At 33.4% G+C, this 16853-nt stretch overlaps 1 long non-coding RNA gene across 1 annotated transcript; it reads right to left on the bottom strand.

The window, feature by feature from the left end:
- Positions 1 to 157: 157 nt before the first annotated feature.
- On the bottom strand, positions 158 to 8359 carry LOC112127438. The gene is made up of 3 exons (XR_002910569.1): positions 8196 to 8359; positions 447 to 510; positions 158 to 311 (listed from the first exon to the last, which is right to left on the bottom strand). It is a non-coding gene; the product is annotated as an uncharacterized LOC112127438 (long non-coding RNA).
- Positions 8360 to 16853: the final 8494 nt, after the last annotated feature.

Here is a 16853-nt window from a genome sequence, read left to right as displayed (position 1 = left end):
ACAATTTACAATTTATAATCTTGTTGGAATCTCATTGTTTACACAATTTATACATTCTAAACTCTTCCAGCAAATCATATAATATAACAACTTAAAAATATAATAACTGAAATTAACATACTGCCCTATATTAAATAATAATGTTTAGGGGCCAGCCTTATGCATGTTTTTACTTCTTTTTCTGGTTTTGTACACGTATTTTTTATATACAGCCATTTGCGTGTTTCAATCTGTACTGGCTTCTGCTTTTATATGAAAACTGCGTCTATGTCCTAGAATACTAGTCTCCCATTTGTACATCAGATTGTCAACTGCAAAATAAATATAAAAGATAAAATACAAATAAATACATTACGATAATTGATGTCTGGTCACATTTACTCCCCCCAGAGAACTCGATATTCCTCAGGCGGGATCGAACTCAGCCATTCTCACTATTAACTTACTTTTACTCTACGGATATCACACACTCGCCCCAGAGAACTTGATAAACCTTGGGTCGGTTCGGTTCTAAAAAATACAAAATTTTAACGCAAACAAAATCAATACTAGTATATAAATAAAAAAAGAAACAACAGTAGCAAAATTTATAGCACAGAATTAATTCTTAATTTGAAAAATAGGATATAATGCATATGAATATACAATATGAACTGTCTTTGTTTATTCACTGATAATAAATGATCGTAGTCTCAATGCGTTTTGACAATAATAAAATACACTGACAGGCAAAAAATTCTGCCCACTTATAATATAACTTGATTTGTATATATTTTATATATTAATAAAAGTTTCACGTTTTTTAGAGTTCAATAATTGAGTCTGTCTACAAAAGTAAAACAAAAATGTAAATTGCTAAGGAAAATGAAAAGAAAAAGAAAAAACTTAAAAAACAGACGGACAGATAAAATTTGTTTTAATTTTGTTTTAGAGTTTTAATTAAAATTTCAATATGGCGTATTTCCTCCTCTTGCTTTAATTACAACTTGAAGACACCTCGGCATACTTTCTAGCAATCTGAAATTGTCCCTTTGCTGGAGGTTAGCCCATTCTTCGCAAAGAGCCCTTTCAAGTTCGTGGAGTGTATCAGGAAGTGATGGACGTACTCTTATTCGTCTTTGAGGTTATCCCATAAATGTTGGATGGGGTTCAAATCTGAAGAACGAGCTGGCCACGCTAAGAAGACCATGATGGTATGCTGTTGAAGGTATGTTGGTAATAGGAGGGTAGGCAACGCATGATGTTCCAAAATTTCATCCACATAGCGAGTGGCCGTCAAAGATCCTCCACGAACGACAACCAACTTTGTGCGACTCTCCATTGAAATTCCCACACCATCACTGAGCTACGTTGAAAAGGTCGGCTCTGGGAAAAATTACAGGCTTCGTACTTTCATTTCGCCTTCTCCACACTCTTTCACGCCCATCTGGAGATCGTATATGGGCGAAAAGCCACAGTACATACTGATTTAATCTTCTTCGAGCAGTGCGTTCAGAAATTTGGACACCTCGAACTTCCTGAAGCTGATGAATCGCTCGAACAACAGTAAGGTGCCGGTTTCGCAAAATTCTCAAAGTCAAAAAACGGTATACCTGTGGTTCTGTTACCCGAGGGCGTCCAAAACCGGGCCTTCTATGGTAGGACCCAGTTTCAGGAAAACGTCGAACAGCGTCTCGCAGAGTTTTGTAGGGAACTCCAAAGGCAATAACCGCATACATGATGGAACGTCCAATCTCCCAAGAGTTCAACGCAATTAATTTTTTTAAAATTTGTAGTATATTACAACTACCTTCAGGTAGGTATCATGAAACAATGAGGAAGGTAGTGTACACAAATTTAAAAACATCAGTGTAGAAAATACCCGTTGCTATTACTCTAATGATACTAAAGTATTGCCTATTTAATTGATACTTGTGTCAATATTACTTTCACTAGCATCACCATCACTTCCTAGGAGATCTCGCGGCCATTGTTTCTTCAGTCGGCAAGGAGGGTTCGAGGAGATTCGATGGGATGCGAGGTTTCTGATGTACTGATTTACGGTAGTTAAGGAAGGTTTTGTGAAATTTGCGGTAACGGGAACGGATTTCGTCTTGAACGAAAGGGATATTTAAGTCTGTACGTGTAGTTAGGTTCGATACACAGGAGCACCTAGTATTTTTCGTAGGATTAAGGATTGGGCAGTTTGAATGCGGCTGATGTTTAAATATTTGGGTGAACCCCACACTCCAGTCCATAAGACCATATCAGCTTAACTATGGTGTTGTTAAGCAGCCGTTTATTTTTTAGAGGTAAATTAGAACGTTCGTCAAGTCGTGCAAGAACTCTATATGTCATAACCTCCTGAAGGTTCAGTCGTGTGTGAGGATTCCAGGTCAGGCGTTTGTCGATGTACAGTCCGAGGTACCGCATCTTGTCCGCAGATGGGATGGAAATATTATTACGGAAAACATGAGGGAAGATCTTTTTACGGAGAGCGAAGGTAATGCGGATGGATTTGTCTGTGTTAAATTTTATACTTTTCTTTTTACACCAAGACCCTAGTAGTGTGAGGTGATGGAGTATTCGAGTGGAAATGAAAAGGTCGGAGATGCTAGAGAGAATTGCTGTATCGTCTGTAAATGTGAATGTGGTGGTTTCGGGATTTAATGGAATGCCAGCTGTGAACACCTGGTATAGTGTGGGGCCCGGAATGCTACCCTGAGGAACACCAGCATGGATATGGGAATATGCAGAGAGGGAATGGCTTTCGATGACTTAGAAAAATCGGTCAGTGATGTAATGTGCAGTATGAGATAGTAGGTGGCTGGAAGGATGCCCATGAGCATGAACAGCATGCCCGAGTGTCAAACTCGATCAAAAGCTTGGTTTACGTCAAGAAAGGCCCCAGAACAGTACTGTCCCTGCTCAAGGGAGGAGGAATGTCTATCACGCGATGGCACTGTTGGACAGTTGAGTGATAGTTGCGAAAATCAAATTGATGGCCGTAGTTAAGTCATGATCCTGAGCGAGGCGATTTATTTAAACTACGCCAGATCCTAAATAGTGAACCAGGCATGGATTCACGACAAAATTGGTGTAATGAATCTCAAGAGCGATATATATTTTGAGAATTTAGAATTTGAAGAATTCTTTTCAATAGGAGCTTTTCTAAATTTTACCCAAAAAACTTATTGGTCTATATGAAGTAGTACAACGTCTTGGCTTTTTTGGTTTAGGGAACATTAGAATATATGAGTGCTTCCAAACTATACGGAAGTAGGTACGAAGAACAGAATTAAATAGATATGAAATAAGTATGATGGCCTTTTTGTGATAATTTGATGATGATTTTTGGATTTTTGTGGTAATAAGATCAAAAACTGGAGTTTTCTTGGATTTTAGGTGTTGTATGGAAGAATGAACGTCAGAAGGTTAAAATGCTTTAGGAGGGAGGGATAATGAAATCTGTAAGTGTAAATATTCCTAGATAAGTTGTGAATAAGTATGGTCTATGGTGTTGTCATCTGGGGTGAATACTGTGGTTAGGTAAGAGGCAAAAGCATTCGACATGGCGAAGCGGGGTATATATTTTGTCGTAAGACAGAAGATTTTTAGCTACGGCCCAGAGCAATTTATTGTCCGTTGCTAGTCCTTCAGTAAACAGTATGAATCGGTCGTAGCGGCAAGGTTGCAATTCCGTAGTCAATTGATGCGTTAGTTTTATTCAGTTTTCGTTTATCAATCCCGATGGGATAGCGTGTATTTTGCCATTCCTTACGAGCTTGTCTTTTGATCGTACAAGGTAGCGAATACGTTAATGTGCTGAGAATAAGTGTTTTGTGTATATGTATGAATTGTTGAATCACTGATGAATTCAGTTATTGATAATGGAAAATTTGTCGTTTCAGTATCTATTCCGTGGTGTGTTTTAAGGGTAGTTTTCAGATTTTTTTTCTTTTTTCAAGAGTATTCCAAATTGTTTCCCGTCTATTGGACCGTGAATTTGTGTAGCTCTAGGGGGAGTTGGAAAGGGATAGGTGTCGATAAAACAGGACTGTGATCCGACGAGAGATCATTCACTGTACAAACATGTGGTGAAGTGAGGAGAGTTGGGATGTAATGAAAAAGTATAGAAGATCTGGGCGTTTGTGAGTAGTAGTGGGCCAATATGTAGAATCATGAGGAGAATACAGTTGAAACGTTGATCGGAGAGACACTGTAACACTAGGCCTCGAGGGTTAGCTACTCTGCAACCCCAGTGTGGGTGCTTTGCATAATCACCACCGGACAAGAAACGCGGGCTAATGCACTGGGATAAAATAGAAATTGTTGTGGGAAACGTTATGATTTGGTGGGCAAGATACAGCTGCTATAGCAAAGTTGAACACAGGCAATATGGGATGGTCTGTCCTTTAAGTCCTGAAATTTCGAATGTAAAAATTAGATAGTGATGTAAAGTGTGTCTCCGTAACCAATACTATGTCTATTCTTTTTTATTGTAGAAGTAGAAATTTCTAGTTCTTTGAAGCGGGCCGTGTGCATTCCATAGCACCCATAGCCAAAATTTCTCGAATTGTCTCGCATCTCACGATTATGGAAGTGCTTAGAGGCCTAGTTGAATTTTTCTGTAATGACAAATGATACTCTCAATTATGTGTACGAGTTGATATATTCCATATTTTCGCCTTCAAAATGAAGGGATTTTATTCTTTTCATCCTATGGGAGGAAAGAAAAACCATTACCTTCGTCTTTTTTACATTAACCTTTTGCGAGTTTTCCTTACAGTACATCGACAAGACATCTAGCAATTTTTGGGCTTCAATGCAAGAGTGCGCAAAAATACTGCATCATCAGCAAAGAGGAGGCAAAGAATAAATTACCTTGCCTCACGCCTAAATATCCAAACTTTTAAAAATACAGTACAGAGTCCGAAATAAATAGATTAAGCAATAGAGAGGATAAGGATACACCTGTAAGTCACCTTGAGTAACTTGAAAGCTGTCGCTGTCGGTATTATTTATTTCAACGATTATTTTGAGATCGTGAGATGCGGTCTGGTGTGACGTAGGTTTTAGAAAAACATTTTCTTTATCGTGCCAACCTTTCGATCTTTATTGAGATCTTCTTCACGGCACAAAGTGTTTGTTTTCTGTGTCATTCTTGTGTGTCGTGTTGACATGATCTCAATAAAGATCGAAACGTTGTCACGATAAAGAAAATGTTTTTCTAAAATCTACGTCACACCAGACCGCATCTCATGATCTCGAAATAATCATTGGCTAACGGTCACTAAACACCACACATTTATTTCAACTCTAAAATATTCATTTTCATAAAGGGATTTAATAATATTCAAAATTTGTTGAAGTCGTGAGACACACTTATCTTTCGACGACTTCAAATACCTATATACAATTCCATGTACATTTTTGTACGGTTTTTTGACGGTGAATTGAACGGTGCAAACGGTTTTACTGTGATGCAACCCAACCCAAGTTATTCCCAACTAAATTGAGCGTCAAAAACCTTTCCAAAAAATGTATATTAATGAGTGCATGCCGTTTAAAATTGTTAACCCCCCATAAATCGTATACTACTATCCTGGAAAATTAGAAGATGGTGAAATGCCTAAACGATGAGAGACCTGAGTGGTTTTCTGATTATGTCGAATTGTAGTTGTCAGTTTTAATGTTTATCTATGAAATGCATGCTGTTGTTTTTTTTAGTTTTTGTTGTGAAATATATGTTTTTATGCAACTAGTTCATGTAAGTGACTTATGTTGTTGTCATGTCTACTATGGCGAATATGTTTGATATGGTATATAGCAATTATTTCGGGGAAGTATTGTTCTTCAAAAATTTGTAAAAATATTTTGGCGAACCAGGAACTTTTTTTTGGCGATACTAGGTCGAAAAATATTTCGAAATTATTATATAAGTGCAAGTTGCAAAAACCAGAAGACTACTTCCAGTAAAGTGTTAGGATTCGTTTTAAGCACCCTTTGGAGCTTTTAATTATAAATATTTTATAGTAATAAGAATACGGGCATTTTTCGGCTTGATTAACCGGAGACACTTTTTTTTCGTGTATTATTTGGTAGTTCTACCTATAAAATTAATAAGGCCTCTGGATTTTCTCCAAATTCAACGTTATTACGGCTTTTTTTTTACAACTTTACAACTTCATTTCGAAAAAATTGTGTATAATTAATTTAGTTATTACAACTGTTAGAAATGTTAATTTCTTTTCTTTCAGTCTTTGCAAAAAGGTTCATATTTTGTCATTATAAGTGAGAAAAATAAGGAGGGAATAAAAAACAACTCTCTTCGGAAGTTTCATTTTATTTCTCCGTCTCTAACTTATTTACAAAGGGATTTCGAAACAATCGTACAAATTTGGCGAAAATTTTTAGGGATTTTTTCCCAAAAATTTGTATTCATGGATTTTATTTTTATTGTGGATTTTATTTATAGCGTGCACAAACGAATAACAGCTTTGTTTCTTGCTATTCAGAATGTTTTTGGAGTCCTTAAAAAAGAATATCGACTGGTTTCACGCTAAAAAAATATATTAACCACTGTCCACATCTCTAGCATTGTATAAATTATTTATTTTTATTTTCCATATCCTACATGTATTTGTAAAATTTAAACAATGTTTATAAAACCCAGGCCCTGAAGATGATCTCAATAAAGATCGAAACGTTGCCACGATAAAGAAAATGTTTTTCTAAAAACCTACGTTACACCAGACCGCATGTCACGATCCCCAAATAATCATTGCTTGACTTTGCTATGTCGCTCGTTCACAAATATATTTATGTATTTTACGTACATCTACGATACTCATACTATGGCTTGGGTTTGGCAGCTGCCAAACACTATGTTAAATTAGTCAGCCATTCTCTTGTTCTCCGTAAAGAAATCGACATATATACATAATTGCCTAGACGCATGTATAATACTTTTGGCCCTCATCGCCACCAAATGTTGCGTTAAAATTGATTATTCACGCTTCAGCAAGTCTTTTGGGTCCCTTTTTCCGAGTATGGGAGGAACGAGGTCTGTTTTATTGTACTTGGTATATATCTCGTTTTTTGTTTATTTTTATGTATATTGAAACCGAGTGTATTTATTAGTGTGAAGAGAGAACCGATGGCGGAATGTTGAGTACCGTTGATGCTCAATTAGTTCTATAGTATGTGCAAAGGGTAATGGAGTAATGTTAATTATTTTAATGACAAATGATGCCCTGTTTTCGGTAAAATTCATCTCATTTGATATTTTCATCCCGTTGAAAATATTCACGTTAAAACCGCGTGGGTTCGGAAAAAATTGTCTTCATTGAACGGAAAATGAATCAGTTACACATATTTGGATAAGATTTGAAGGGGAGAACCCAAAAAATGTGGGACTTAATCTTACTGAAATTCTGTCTTAATCGGTCTGAAATTCTAATTTACTTGAAGGATCGCTTGTTTGCAACGTCCCAAGGCAGCTTATCAATGCGCTGATATCAGTTCATAAAATATCTATAATTAAAGTTGAAACTAAAATAATAAACTATCTAGTAAAAATTGATAATTAGTTCATAGGAGTTATCGAACTATTATATTTAAATTGTCATCGGAAGCTTGTACGAGCGCAAATTGTAAAAATGGTGATAGAGGTTATGCCAGCCCAGGAAGCCATGATGTTATGCCATGATTCATGATGGCCAAAACATGAAAGATACATGGTAAAAAAGCTAACTATCAAAATTCAATAAAAAATAAACACTTCTGGAATAAATTACGAAAGCATGGAAATATTTTTTGACCCCAGATGAAATTTGGTGACATATCCTGGGAGAACTGTGTTTTTTCTTTCTTTTTTTTGCACAAATATATTTAGTATTATGTGGAAATAATGTTTACAATACGTCCGGATGTTTGCAAGCGAGGACATGCAGTAATAAATCAGTTGAGGGGTGGACAAGGCAATGCCGCCCACATGAGTGGAAAAACGAAGGAAATGTATTTATTAGCTATTATGAAAGGATCAATTTCAAAATAATATGCAATTGTGATCAAATTAATCGATTTAAAAAATTCATTAGGTTGAAGAACGAATTTTGAACATTGTCCCGAGAAAATTCATTGGATCCGTAAATAATCCATAAATTCAAAAACTTTTAATTAAAATTTAAAATTTAAATTTAAAAGGTAATTACCCTATAATTTTTTTCTGTTTCAATCGTTCGGCCACGTTGTAATTTATTATCTGCAAATGCTGGTTGCTATAGCACTCCTGTATTTCACGTTCATGTTATCTGATTGCCTGACCCAGGCATAGCGTGAGAACCGGCTTCGCATGACAAAACAAATGTAGAATGGTGCAAATATCGAACTTACAGCACTCATATATCATCAGTAAAAATCATATATAAACTCACACAATACTGTAAAAAGGAAAATTACATAAGCCTCTTCAGTTCGACGTTGTAAAAGCTGGAGTAGGGCCGTTACGTTTCGATAAAAACGACTTTTAATTTAATCTGAACAATCTGGAACAGGCAGAATAATTTTTCAACCGCCTATTTTTTTATTTATCTGCCTATTAACAAATTAAGACAACGACACCGGGTTGCAAAATAATTATTAGGCGATTTTACACGATTCTTTAATTTTTTTATATTACATAATTCCAAAAATACCGTCTTTCTTATGTCAATTTTGATTTTATCTTTGATCAATAATAACGAAAATAGTTTATCTTGCAAGCAGTAATTTTTTCACCCAGATTCATTGGATATTTAACATTTAAAGAAATGGAAAAACAACAAATTATCGATACACATAAATTATACATTGATTATACATAAAATAAGTATTTTTAAAAAATTCATTTCATTTTTGAAAAAAATTATCGCAATCTAGCTATCGGTGTGTGTGGCCCGTTTCTTTCAGAAAGATTTCTGTAAACAGTCTACATTAAAACAAATCCGTTACAACAATACATTTTCCCATGATTTCCAGTTTTAATATCTCACTCATAAAACATATCATAATACTGATTTCCATCTGATACAAGTCTTCTGACGACCAATAAATTCGCCTTTTCTCAAAACGTATCTCGTACCTTCCATGAAAAAGTAATTCCATAAATTTGACAAACCACCTACGCCAAAACCTCTAAAATCTATCAATAATTATAATTTGTTCGTTACGTATCAATTTGAACTGACTCTCCTAGCTGATTTGGCCTTTAAAATGCATTTCGGCTTCCGCTATCTTCAATGTTGGGTGTTATTTAGTCAGTCCATTTTATACATACCGTACAAGTTATAGAAATGAAAGTTTCTTACAAACCAAACCAGCGAAGAAAGACTCAAAATGATCCGTAACGGCCAAATTATAGTGAAAATATTCAGCTTTAATTAATACATATTTTTGTGTGCATAACATGCACTGACCAAATAACGCACAGACTCAACACTGAAAATGGCGAAACGATTGGTAAAGACCAAATGACATGTTCATCCTTCCGCAAACTTCACAGAGAAATCTCACAATATTTGTGATTATATAAGTATGTACTGTTTCCCCATATCTACTACAATATAAAAGCATTAAACAGTTAAAGTAGACTTTAATTTTCACTCTAGTCGAAAATAAGACTAACATAATGATAAAGTAATTATTTCGTATATATGTTGATTATTTTACATTATTTACAATTTATTGGCAAGCAGGCAAACGTAGAAAATCACCTTGTCTTAATATATCAATGTGGTAGTATTTGTAGAGCGATGTGTTGAAATAAATTGTTAAATCTATTTTAAATACTTTACTAAATTTATTGCTAAAAATTAGGCTATTATTAAAAATTCTTAGCTATGGATTTGTAGTATACTAAGAAGAATTGGGCGAAAAGGATTAGTTGTAATAGACCAAATAGGTTTTGAGAAAATTGTACCGAAATATCTTTTGGCCTCGATGAAAAAATTCCCTTGCAAAGTCGAACCTTTGGTACACTTTTCTCCAAAGATCTTCGTTATATTGAAACGTTTATTTTTCATTGTTTAGAAAAATCATAGAAAAACAATCTAGCGAGCAGTCTCCAAAATACACCCATGAGCTTAAAAATAGTTTATGTATAGTATTAAACAGAAAGGTGTGAACTTTTCACTCAAGTTAAGGTTGTTGCTAAAAATTAGGTGATAAATATTTTTTTTAACCGCTTACCTATGGATTTGAAGTATAATGAGCAAAATTATTACGATTATTTCATTGTTTGTAATAGATCAAATGGATTTAGAGAAATGGTATCGTAATATAGCAATGTTTTGGCTTTGATCAGAAAATTTCCCTGAAAAGTATTTTTTTCAAATTTGGTACAATTTTCTCACAAACCTTTCATCGTATTGAAATGATTCTTGTATTTTTATTTTGTAATTCAATAATAGACAAACAATTGTAACGAGACATGTTTTTTAAACGATTCAAACTAGATAAAACAGCTTTTTGCATTTAAAAAAATGGTGTAAATTTTTATTTCATTTAGATTGTTGACAAAAAAACGATTTTTTTAAAACCCTAGCTATGAATTCGAAGTATAACTAAAAAGAATAAAAAATTGGTTATAACCGAGCAAAAAAAAAAGTTCAAGAGAATAATACCGATAAGTGGTCACTTCATGAAACTTCAGTCAAATAGGTAACTCTCTTTGAACACTAACGACCTTGAAAAATTGCTGAAAAACGGTTAAAGTTTAGAGTTTGAAGCTGAAACAGAAAGTAGGGACTCTCCTGAGAAAGCGTATCAAAATTGAAATTCATGGAGTAGAAATGAAGTTTAAACCAACTGTCCGAAAAACAATTGCAACCCCCTATCCCCGATAAGACTCCAATCAATCCTATCTTACGACTTCGGAAAAAACCGAATTACCGAGCGTACGTTATTTATATGATTACGTCATAGATTTAAAAAAAGGAGGAACTGATGATTCATCCTAAACCCGGACTTCGTGACTTAAAAGGATTAAAAGTTACGGACATATCTAACAACTGATGTCGCCTTGCTCTTTTCATATGAGGCTTTTTGGCTATCCATAAAAGTTTATACCCTTTTCTTGGTAAGTCCTGAATGCGAAAATGTGGTGAGATCATGATTACCTATTTGTTTGTATAGCGTCAAAGGCTGGAATGAATTTATCAATCACACTGGCTAAAATTATCAACAAGTTTCATTTTTGTGGTTAAATTTTGTTTTGTCACGCTAAAAATTATGTTTGTATTGTAACGCTTTCTCTCTGTTCATTCGGCGCTATTCTTTTAAACAAAATACACCAATAGTAAACACAGTGTTAAAACGAGATTTAAAATTAAAAGAAAAAAAGGCAGGGATGGAGAAGAGGAAAACGAACCCGACAATTAAGGAAAAATAAATGAAAGGAAATGGTGCCTAGCACTTTTACATTTTATTGCACCCAAGCCACGTTGACCGTATCATTCTAATCCTATGGTGCTCATTAGAACACACGTTTCCCACCTGCTTGATATCTACTCTTAACATATAAGGAACCTGAGGCTTTTATGCAAATGTTCCCCTCCGGTACTGGCCCCATACTCGCTTCTTTTTATTTTACAAGCCCATAAACTAAGAAGAGAAAAACAACAAGAAGAAGGGCCACAGTCTGTATCGGGTGATAGCATCACTCAAACCACATGACAACGGGCGTGATCTTTAGGTGAAAATGTATGTGTTTATTAAAACAAGATAAATTCACATCTTTTTAGTAAGTCGGTGGTAAAAGTAAAAAGAAAAGTTTAATTGTAAAATTTCCTTCTGAGGTTGCGAGGTGAGGAACCTGTCGCATCTGACAATTTTGGCCTATTCATCCTCTGTTTTGGTCTGGTTGACACGATCTAGCTTCTCGTCATTTCAGTGCTGGGTCTGTGTGATTCTTCTTAGACCTAGAACCTATAGGTCCAAAACGCGATAACTATTCATTGAGTGTATTATGAAAATGGTAAACGTATTCTCGTCATTTCACTAGTTAGCATTTAATGATGATTTTTTCATCATGTACATATTGTGTAGATGTGTAAAATGTGAAAGGTTGATTATGGATTTAGACGTTGTATTTGCTTTCTAGGTATCTTTTTACTGGATTAAATATGTTTTTGTAATGCTTTCACGGAAGTATAAAAGGGTCTCTACAAAAACGGAAATCACCCAGACCCATTAATGAAGAGGACGAGAAGTTGAAATGCATCTGATTGGCAGAAACAGTGATGACAGACAAAACAAAATGATCGGAAACTACCGAACTGCAAAAACGTACAAATACCTAATATTGACTTAATAATTAAAAATTCATATACTGGACACTTATTCTAAATGATGTGAGTAGAACCATCATTTACAAAAAGTGAATCTACGTACTACACCATCATTTCGTGAAGAGATATCTATACTTCAGGAGGTGATTTTACATGTCACATTTCACTAAAAGTCCCTATTGCGGAAAATATGATTATGGTATCAGAGATACCTGAATATTCAGGTTAATTCAACCTTTCACGACTTTAGTCCATAAGTTCCAAAGTATCTCGCAAAATGTTAAACCTACAGAAAGTTAGATGTCACCAATGGAAAGAGTGTCGAAATTCCTATAAGATTCATTTGTGTTCTTTTTGTAACCTTAAGCAAACAAAATACAAAGTCACAAAAAAGAACTTGAATTACACATTGAAACATTGAACATAAAAGACAACAATGAAACAACAAAAACACAAGAAAAACAAAACTTTCACGAGTTTCCAAAGTGCTTTGTGTTACTACTAGTTTAGATACTAGTTTAAGTAAGATTTTCTTGGTTCTATAAATACTGACAGATTTGGCGCTTACAAAAATGTTGCTCCTACTAAAAAGCATTAAACGTGTGTTCTCAAAGGTCAATTATTAGCAACATAATATTAACGTTTATTTGCTTGATAGACGGAGGTATATGTATAAATAGCAGAAACAAGTACAGATATTGCAAGGAAAAAACATACGGGAGTCTTTAACGCTTTGGGATATGTAAAAAGCTCTCATTTTAGCGAATAAGATAAACGATAATGAATATTGCAAAATAGACCGTTATTGGTCGCGGAAGGCCGACTCCTATTAACTTTTAAATTTTAACCTATATAGTGATATAATGGACGCAGCTAAAAGCTACTCTGGTTTCTCAGAGAAATCTTCTTAGTGTAGTTGTGAGCATTTTGACTAAAAACATTTGATGAAAGTGCTCCACATACATCAATTTAATTAGAATATTTTTACGTTTAATGAGGGCTGATGTAATCTTGATTTAGAATTGTTTAACTCCTTTTTAATGAACTTCCTCTTTCAAACCTCAGAATTCGTTATCCAAGAACTTTCTCATGTACCATTTCTTACTAGCACATATATTTTCATTTTCAGATGGTTCTTCTTTCTGTTGGAGAAGTTTCCATCAATTTTATAAGGCTTGGTAAATTAATCTTCCATTTTCCTTTGTAAATAAAATTTTGTAAATGACTCTCGTGATGGATTGTACTGTTGACGCATAATGGCCGAATAATGTCTAGAGTACATTCAATGGTCTGGAGCAATAAAATCATAAATGCAAGGTCCACGTGTTAACCCTCACATCTCTATCTCTCCTCGAAAGGTTTATTTATGGATGTTATTCGGTTTTACTGAGGGTCTGAGGTTAAAAAAGTTAACTTCTCAATTCCATAAAAATAACTTAAAAAAAAGAAAAAAGTGGAAGAGATAAAAATTCGGTGGTACAATAAATTTTCTAAAGGGATTGCATTTAAATCTTGAGGAATAAATAAAAGGTTCCAGTTAACGTGTCAGTGCTGAGAAGGATGAGTAGACGGACGGAATGCCACCCCACCTGTTTTATTGCACTTGGAATTCTTCTTACCAAGAACTTTTATTGCTCAGTTGTCTTCCATCGTAGGATCTCTTCCTTAAGAAAGTTTAACTTAAATACGACGCGCTCCCTTTGAACTCTTTGTTGTAACTCCACATGGACCTACGCCTGATACGCTCCTTTTATTTGGGTTTATAAATTTTGGGGGTGCTCGCACTTCGTTTGTTGAGCCGCATTCTGAATTTTGAGAGTGAAAAGAGTTCATTCTATGCTACACAGGTTAAAAGTTTTGAATATAGTTCAATTCATTTTTATTCTGCAGAAAGATTTAATTAATTTTTGATTAAAACTATTGAGATTAGATTACTATAGAAAAATATCAACGATGTGGTTGGTTGGTATTTTGGAGTAAGTATAATAGACCAAATATATAAGAAAAATGAAAATCGGTTTATTTCACCATTTTCCTGTCGAAAAGTAAAAAATATAATATATAATTTGGAAAATATTACAGTTATTTCTTTTATAACTTGTGAGTTTTTTAATGATTAAATTTGATAATTAAATGGATTAAATTATTAATTATTAAACTTTACCATATGGGTTTTTTATTTTTAATCAATTTCTTGTTTTATTTCTACATTAAATCTTTTGGACTTTTGGGATTTTACACCCATCATCAGCACATTATTTTTTATTTAACAGTCGTATCGTTTTATAATAAATGATAATGATTATTCGGAGATCGTGAGATGCGGTATGGTGTGACGTAGGTTTTAGAAAAACATTTTCTTTATCGTGCCAACGTTTCGATCTTTATTGAGATCATCTTCAGGGTCTTGCATTTTTGGAACAATAAACATTGTTAGAATTTTAAAAATAATGTAGTATGTGGGAAAAGTTATGAATTTATACAATGCTAGAAAATTTTAGATTAAAAAAAATTAATTTATACAATGCTAGAAAATTTTAGAATAAAAAAAGAATGAATTTATACAATGCCAGAAAATTTTAGATCTTCTATTGAATTGGATTTAGAATTTCAATTAAATTCATTTTTTAATGTGTATCACGTTATTTGAATAACTCATTTTTTTAATCTAAAATTTTCTGGAATTGTATAAATTCATACTTTTTTAAACTAAAATTTTCTAGCAAATTCATTATTTTAATCTAAAATTTTCTGGATTTGTATAAATTCATACTTTTTTAAACTAAAATTTTCTAGCAAATTCATTCTTTTAATCTAAAATTTTTTGGCATTGTATAAATTCATTCTTTTTTTTAATCTAAACTTTTCTAGCATTGTATAAATTCAATGTGTAGTGACCGTTAATCGATAATTATTCAGAAATCGTGAGATGCGGTCTGGTGTGATTTGAATAATTATAAAAATTATAAATTCAAATTTTTTTTAATTTAAACTTTTCTAGCATTTTATAAATTCATAATTTTTTTCGACATCCTACATCTATTTGTAAAATTCAAACAATGTTTATAAATCCCAGACCCTGATGATGATCTCAGTAAAGATCGAAACGTTGGCACGATAAATAAAGGTTTTTCTAAACCTAAGTCACACCAGACCGCAGCTCACGATCTCCGAATAATCATTGACTAACGGTCACTAAACATCACACATAAATGATAATAATTTTTTTTTAAAGATCTGATTATGAGTGTAAATTCCCGAAACGTCAAAAACATTTAATGTAAAAAAAATGAAAATAAATCACTTGGAAAAGTTTTTTTTTAATTAAAAAAAAACACAAATTATAAATATAAGAAAAGACAATAAATCTTTCAAAAATTCGTTACAAAATAAAAATTATATATATTTTAATATATTACATGAAATCTCTCCTAACGGACAATGTACGCTCCGGCTAAAAAGGATTTCTATATAATTTAAATCCCTCTATAACGGAACCCACGTTTCACGTATAAAACATAATTTAATAATTTTGGTAGTCCAATTTTTTTTCTTCTCCGTAAAATCTTGTTTTCTTTTCAATGACACATTATCTCACAATTATCTCTTTCCTCATTAGGCCGCGTATTACCTTACTTAAATGTTTTTCTTATACTATCCAAATACAGATAATCCTTAGGCTTATCACTGGCAAACACGGTGCTCAGTTTTGGTACGACCTTATATCTCTTGAAATTTTTAGATATCTATAGCCGACATTTGCCAACAAAGAAAATTGCGTTTAATGTTTGCTTTGAATCCCTTTTGACGTTATATCCTTTGACTTCACTACTCACCGGATCCTCTTTAATGTCACTACTGTTATATCATTTTGGCCTTATTTTAAACATATTTCCTTTTCGTTCGTATTCATTGTATGTTAATTCAGTAACATGCGATTTAAAATAAAATGTATAATAGATGCGCTAAATTTAAACTTTAATCGACAGACAAAAAAGGAGGTGACTTGATTTATTACAATTAATTGCATAGTAATTTGCTCATACAATTTTTCCTGTTACTCCAACTTCATTTTCCAATTTTCATGACATTCCCAATATAAAAGCAATTGCAGTTAAATTAATTTTAATTTCGGGAGAATTTATTTTTATTTATTGGCAATTCATACAGTAGAGAAACATACAATATTTCGTTCTCCTATTTTTGCAATTTCCATTCTCTCACACTCTCTCTCTCTGCCCCTTTCCCTTTCACTCTTTTTCCTCTGGCTTTCATACTATTGTTATCATTAATGTTTGGAAATTTTTTTTTAACTCTAAATAAAACCACATGCATTAATTTTCTTTCACACACTCTTCTCTCCTCTCTCTCTCTGTCTCCTCTTTCGAAAAGTTAAAAACTGTTACATCCTATGAGACTAAAGACATAGCTGGATGATCGAAGATGTTGAAGCTGAACATCATACCTATTAAAAAAGTAACGATCATAACGTATAAGGGCTGTATTTTTTTTTAATATATGTACCAGTTAATTAATTTCTTTTGA

This window comes from Cimex lectularius, unplaced genomic scaffold (assembly GCF_000648675.2).
Source record: "Cimex lectularius strain Harlan isolate CLEC.00 unplaced genomic scaffold, Clec_2.1 scaffold266, whole genome shotgun sequence".
In the NCBI taxonomy this organism is placed as follows: Eukaryota; Metazoa; Arthropoda; class Insecta; order Hemiptera; family Cimicidae; genus Cimex; species Cimex lectularius.
Note: the sequence above shows the minus strand (reverse complement) of the source record. Positions and strands in the feature narration are given on the sequence as shown.